Here is a 7,318-nt window from a genome sequence, read left to right as displayed (position 1 = left end):
AGACTTGAAACTGGCTAAGTAGACCAGACGGGCTTCGAACTCTCCTCCTCTTTCAGCCTCCCCAATGCCAGAATGATAGGTGTAGTGGTCGGTATAATTTTATATATCCCATTTTACAGGTAAGAACACAGAGGGTGCTCATAAAGTGAACACAGTAGTTTGGCGGAGAGATCTAGCTAAATTTCTTCACTCTTTCCGTCTCCAGTGAGGGTTAGAGCGGGCGCGGGGAAGGAGGGCGGACCGGAATGAAGACAGAGCACAGAAAGGTGGTGTGGAGAGAGACTGCAGTGGCTGGTGGTCGTGGCTTCGCCGCGCCAACCCTACACCGCCATCTCTCATTTCCAACAGACTGTCAGGTGGTCCCTAAGCAGTCGTTCTTCCTCCACGCTGTTCTTCCTCCCCCCAGTCAGACTGCCTGCAGGAGACTGCCCAGGGCTAGATCCCCGGGGCGCCGCGGAGCACCGGCCCCCGCAGCAGTCAGAGCCCGCAAGGGCCCCGAGGGCGAATTAGCCTCCGGTTCAATCGCTATTTTCCGATCAGGTCAGGTTTCCCTCCGCCCTGGACTCTGCTTCCCCGGCAGCCCGGCTCCCGGGGCTCCCCATCCTCCCGCCCCCCCCCCCGCGTCCTCCCCCCACCCCGGGGTCGAGGGTCGCGAGTTCCTCCGGAGGGGCTTCCTCTCCGCCTGGCGGAGCCACTGGGCTGCGGACTCCCGGAGGCCTTCCGTAGTCCTCCCACTCAGACCCCTGCAGCCGCTGGGTTCGGGAAGCAGTCCCCGGCCTGGCCTCAGCCCAGCTGCCTTTTGATCTGTGGAAGAGAAATTAGACACACCTCGCTGGCTCTCGTTTTGTCTTCTTTCTCCCCGCTATCATTCTCAATATTGCAAAGATTTTTGATCTCTAGAATTTCAAACACAAGAATTCGAGCCGTTCACTACGGGGCAACGCAACTTTCTGTTGGTTTTCTTTGGGCCTTAAGGATGTTTTGTTTTTTAATTACTGGCAGGAGGCACCGCCCCTCCATAGTTTTACCGTCTGGTGGAATCCCACCCGGAATCTCACCTTCTAGCTCCCTTCCTCCTTACAGTAGGATGCACATCAGTCAGTCCGGCTCCAATCCCTTTCTCCCCATGCCGGAGGCTTTGCCAGGCGGCCGGCTCTGGGCAGATCGAGGTGGTGTCCAGCTTTCATAAATCAGGACCATAAAAAGCTTACTTTCATATGCACTCAATTTCTACCAAACCTAAACTAATTGCATAAATTCCTTTAGGCCACTCAGAGCTGCTCTCTGGGCTGGGATCTGATCAATTAGTCATTAGGTACTCCATTAGCTGGGGTTTAAGCTGCCTCATATAAATGTCTCCTGTCAATTTGCTTGTAATTGAATGAATAAAAAAGGATACAATTATTAGCACAGAAGATCAGAGTGAGGAGAGGTCAGTTTTATTCAAATACGTTAAAAATGTCTCCGTGTAACAACAACATCAGCAATAATAATACAATAGTAATTAGTAGACATTGAAATAGAAGTCACTTCCAAGACTTCCTGTCTACTGAAGGAAAAGCCCTGGCCTGGGACCTACAGCAGCAACCTTAGTTCCTACAGTGGGGAGCTCTCTGAGTTTCCTCACCTGTAAATGAGATAGATAGAAGTGATTCCTCCCCGCACCTCCCCCTCCTCTTCCATTATTTTTTTCCCACTCTCCACCGCCATCCCACGTCCCAGTAGCCCAGGCCTCTAACTTGATAAGTAGTTGAGGTTGACCTTGAATTTCTGATCTTCCTACCACCACTTTCCAAATGCTGGAACTACAGGTCTGGATCACATGTGTCAGTATTAAAACTTATTAAATTTTCTTTAAAATAAATCTTTATTGGTTTACATCCTCCAAGTGAGCCCATTTCTTCTTGAGGTATAGGGCTATCTGTTTCCAGGGAGAAAGGTAGGTCTCAAACTCTGGACAAGCCCGCTGAGGTGCCTGCTTACCACGTCAAAGCCGACCTGGCCTCCAGGTTCTCCCAGCATCCCTCAGTCCCTACCTGTTACAGGGTAAGGCTGGCATACCCTAAACCCTACCCTGAACTTCTCCAGTTCAGGGGCTGGGCTGGGCTTCCTCCACCTGCCCTCCCCTAAATAGCCCAGCCATTTTGGATACCTGGCCTTTCCCCCCCCCCCCCCTTCCCCTTTATCCTTCTGGCCTCTTGGTCCGCTTGTGTGGTCTGTCCTGTCATCCTCCTCCCCCTCCTCATATGGCCCAGCTCACTCTGGAATCTCCCAGATGCCCCTGCCTCTGGCTACCCATGATCTCTCTTTTATCTTCACCACACCTAGGAGCAGCTACATTCTTTCCTTTTTTATTTCTCTTTTTCATTCATCATGTTAGAAACTTAGGCTGGGTGAGTTATATGCACTCCTATGTGACTATCTAAACACCCTAAATGCCAAAATCAGTTCAGCATACTGGGAAGAAGCCCATAGAAGGCTGAATGAGGGTCCACTAGAGCAGAGGTTTCAGAGTTGGGACCATCCTTGCTCTGAGCCTCTCATTGTTGGTAAAGCCAGAGGGCGATATAGTGGCAGGGTGGTCTCTGGAGCAGCCAGTACTCCATTGTGTTCTGTGCCTGTGGTTTGGAATATTTGGTTTTTGACATGTATTTTGGCTTCTTTGCTTTTTTCCCCTTGGAGCATAGCAGTACAGCACAATCAAGCTGGAGGTCTTTAGCCTGCTCCTTGAGAAGGTGCGGTAGAAGAATCGGTTCAGCCCAAGAATTGGTTCCCATCTTTAAAAAAAAAATTAAAAAGATGTGTTTTTAAAAATATTTTAAAGTGTGTGTGTGTGTGTGTGTGTGTGTGTGTGTGTGTGTGTGTGCAGACATGTTGACTCCTTTTGGATCTGGAGTTACAGGCAGTTGTGAACTGCCTGACATGGGTGCAACAAGCACTCTTAGGAACTGAGCCATCTCTGTAGCCCCCTAAACCACATTCTTTTTTCTTTTTATTGAAAGTTTTTTTTTCTCACATAATATGTCCTGATTATGGTTTCCCCTCCCTCTCTACACCTCCCAGCTCCTCCCCACCTCCCCCTCTCATTTGCATCCACCATCTGAAAACAAACAGGCTTCTATGAGGTAATAATAAAATAAAATATAATGTAATAAAATATTACAAGATAAGCCAGGTGGTGGTGAGCACACCTTTAATCCCAGCACTTGGGAGGCAGAGGCAGGCAGATCGCTGTGAGTTCAAGGCCAGCCTGGTTTACAAAAGTGAGTCCAGGACTGCCAAGATATCATAGAGAAACCCTGTCTTGAAAAAAAAATCAAAAAAGAAAAAGATGAAATATTACAAGATAAAACAAAAATCAACACATCATAGTTGAACACACCAAACAAAGAAAACGGAGAAGAGCCCAAGATAAGGCACAAGAAACAGAGACCCACTTGCTTACACACTTAGGAATGACATAAAAGCAGTGAACTGGAAGCCACAATATATACTCAAAGGACCTGTAGGGTAAAAAGAGAGAAGAAAAAAAATATATACAAATAAACCTTTTCTTTCTTTTTTTTTCCGGCTTTTTGAGACAAGGTTTCTCTGTGTAGCCTTGGCTGTCTTAGACTTGCTTTGTAGACCAGACTGACCTCGAACTCACAGTGATCCTCCTGCCTCTCCCTCTCGAGTTCTGGGATTAAAGGTGTGCACCACCACACCCAGCTTACAAATAAACTTTTTAACAGATAAAATTAAAGAAAAATAAACAAAAGGAAAATCCCTGACATGACATTATGAGACAAGTGACCTCCAAAGAGGCTGAGGGCTTCTTTCTGTTGGCATCTCCTGCTGCGCACGCAGGCCACCCTTAAGAGTAATTTGTTTCCCCAGTGAGACTCCCTTAGAGGAAACTACATTTTAATTTCCGAGTGGGTCAAACCAGTCTTATAAAACAAAGCAGATCTGAAGGAAAGGGCTACCAAGTGTGCCATGTCCTGCCTTTCTAGTTTTCAGACTTCTGGGCCCATGTGGTAGAGACATGACCGACCCGCCCTTTTTCCTTTTTTCCTTCCTTCTCCTTCCTCCTCTTCCTCCTCTTCCTCCTCCTCCTCCTCCTTCTTCTTCTCTTAGTTTTTCAAGACAGAGTTTCTCTGTATATCCCTGGCTGTCCTGGAACTCATCTGTAGATCAGGCTGGCCTCAAAATCAGAGATCAGCCTGCCTCTGCCTCTCAAGTGCTGGGATTAAAGTGTGTGCCACCATTGCCCAACTCACTTCTTTTTCTCTTCCCCCCTTTTCCTGGAGATTAAAGCTTCATCTTAAGAATTGACTTGGGCACTACACTCATTTTATAGCTTACACCTACTGTGTGTCAATGGAGTGAGCTGATATGGCATCCTATACATTAATATGTGGCCCACAAAACAAAATATTAATTAGTGTAACCTCTGTGTTTTAGGGAAAAAATTTGATCCAAATACACATTAGTTAAAATTCATCCTCTCAGGAGGAGCAGGAAATGGATTCCAGAACACCTTGAAGATGCTAAAATGTGCAGGTACTCATGTCACTTACTTAAAATCAAGGAGTATTTACCCGAAGCTAGCCATGTCACCCTTCGCACCTCATGTTATCTCTAGATTACATATAATCCATAGTGCAGTGAAAAAACTCCACAAACAGTTATTGTGGTGTTGTCCTAGTTTGCTTCCTGTGGCTTTAATAAACGCCCTGTCCTGAAACTACTTGGGGAGGAAAAAGCTGAGTCCAGCTTACACTTCCACACTAGCACAGTGTGGAACACAGGGCAGGAACTTGTTGTTTTAAAGAAAGAAAATCCCAATCATTGGATTTTACTAATAAAGATTCAGGAGCCAGATGCTGGGGTGAAAACCTGCTAGCTCAGAGAGGCAGAGAAAGCACCCAGCTGACCTACCCATTTCACCAGAAGGAAAAAACCTTTTCTCCTTTTTTATGCTGTCTTTTGTTTGTTTTTGTTTTCATTTTTCAAGACAGGGTTTCTCTGTGTAGCTTTGGATGTCCTGGGCTTCAGTTTATAGACTTGGCTGACCTTGAACTCGTAGAGGTCCACTTGCCTCTGCCTCCTTGAGTGCTGGGATTACAAGCATGTGCTACCTTCAACTCAATGTCCTTCCTTCCTGAGTTTTCTTATGTCAACTGGTTGCTTGCTCTGTCTCTTGACCCATGGTTGGCTTTATTTAATTCTTGTTTACAGAAAGCTCTTGGATTAAAGGTGTGTGCTAGGGCTGAGCCACAACACTAGAAACAGGTTTTTCCAGTACACAATCTCGGGATTCACCTTGCGATCAAATATCCTGCAACGGGAACTCAAGGCGGGAACTTGGATGCAGGAACTGAAGCAGAGACCATGGAGGAATGTTGTTTCCTGGCTTGTTCTCCATGGCTCATGTTCAGCCAGCTTTCATATGTGGCCCAAATAAATCTGTCTGGGGATGGTACCTCCACAGTTTGCTGAGCCCTACAACACCAATCATCAGTGAACACAAATTTCTCACAGACATATATCTATGAGCCAATCTTATCTGGGCAATCCTACAATTGAGACTGCCCTTTTCCCAGGAGACTCTAGTGTGTGTCGTGGTTATCACAAAAACTAACCAGGACAATTGTGTTTTTTAAATTATTATTAAATCATGTATATTCATGGTGAGTGCATGTGTATTCAAGTGTGAGACAGCACAGATGGAAGCCAGATGTTGATTTTGGGCATCTTCCTCTATTGCTTTCCCCTTTGGTCATGGAAGTGCAGTTTCTTGCTAAGCCTGGAGCGTGCTAATTCAGTAGTCTAGCTCACCAGCTTACCCAGGGATCCCCTGTCTCTGCTGCCTGGGTACTGGGATTGCATGTGGACCGCCAAACCCACTGGCTTTACGTGGATGCTGGGAATACAAACTCTGCTCCTCCCAGTTGCATTGTAAGTGCTTTATCCACTGAGTCATCGCTCCTTGCCTGTATTCTTTGGAGAAAATGAAAGGACAAGGTATGTGCATGGCCAGTTCAAATATACTATTTTCTCAGTTGTATCTGTGAATTCGAAACCCATAGATATGGAAAATCTACTGCTTGTGTTAAAAACAAAACAAAACAAAACAAAACAAAACAAAAAACAACCTCTCAGTGATCGCTTTGGAAGACTAGATATTTAACAAATATTTGAAACCAAGTAGGTGAGTGAGCTGTTCTGTCTTTCTCTTCCTGTGGTTTTCCAGGCTCGAGTCTGTACTAGGTTTGCTCCTGTGGGAGAAAAATAGACACCGCTTTCAAAGGTGAGATCTGGGGGGATTTTTATGCAAAAGTACGATTACTCTTGTTCAGTAGGGCCCTGTGGGGGCATAACTAGATAGGAAATAAAAGTCACACACACACAAAGACTTCAATGGCAGCTGTGGAAGAAAGTCGAGGCAACCATCAAAGCTAAGCTGAACTGTGGACCCCAACAGAGCAGAGCACAGGAGTAGAGAGTCTGGTGAGCTCCAGGAGGCGAGGGGACCATGTCAGTGTTAGATGTGTGGCTGGATGAAATGGGAGCTGAGGCTGCCAGAGTTTCAGCAGGTCATTCCCAGTTTCTCTCATGAAAGGATAAAGGTGCTGCTGAGTCAAAAGCATATGCAGCTTCCTGGAGTATCGAGGAACCCACGTACTGGTTAAGTATTGGTTTTCTTTGCATTTGCTTTTGGGGTATCAAAGTACTACTGATAAAGGATTAAGCTTGGTTCTCTAGATTAGAAAAACTCCAGAGGGTCCTAGAAACCTACAAGAAGAACATTATGATGGGCAGATCTGGGCCCAGGGGTCCTGCTCAAACTATGGCACCAGACAAGGACAATACGTGCAGTAAACTTCGAACCCCTACCCAGATCTAGCCAATGGACAGGACATTCTTTGCAGTTGAGTGGAGAGTGGGGACTGACTTTCACACAAACTCTAATGCCCCATATTTGACCACGTCCCCTGGATGGGGAGGTCTGGTGGCACTCAGAGGAAGGATAGCAGGCTACCAAGAAGAGACTTGATACCCTATGAGCATATATAGGGGGAGGAAATCCCCCTCAGTCACAGTCATAGGGGAGGGGAGTAAGGGGGAAATGGGAAGGAGGGAGGAATGGGAGGATACAAGGGATGGGATAACAACTGAGATGTAATATGAATAAATTAATAAAATATATTTTAAAAAATAGAAAACTCCAGAGTACTTACTGGTTTGTAGTGTTAGTACAGGAAGCCATGGAGTTGTCATTCAGAAGTCTGTGGAGAGGGGACTGGATTGGGGGCCTTTCTTTGTCATTGCT

Source organism: Acomys minous (assembly GCF_964271855.1).
Source record: "Acomys minous genome assembly, chromosome: 4".
Taxonomy (NCBI): domain Eukaryota; kingdom Metazoa; phylum Chordata; class Mammalia; order Rodentia; family Muridae; genus Acomys; species Acomys minous.
The sequence above is the reverse complement of the archived record's forward strand: the minus strand, read 5'-3'. Positions refer to the sequence as shown.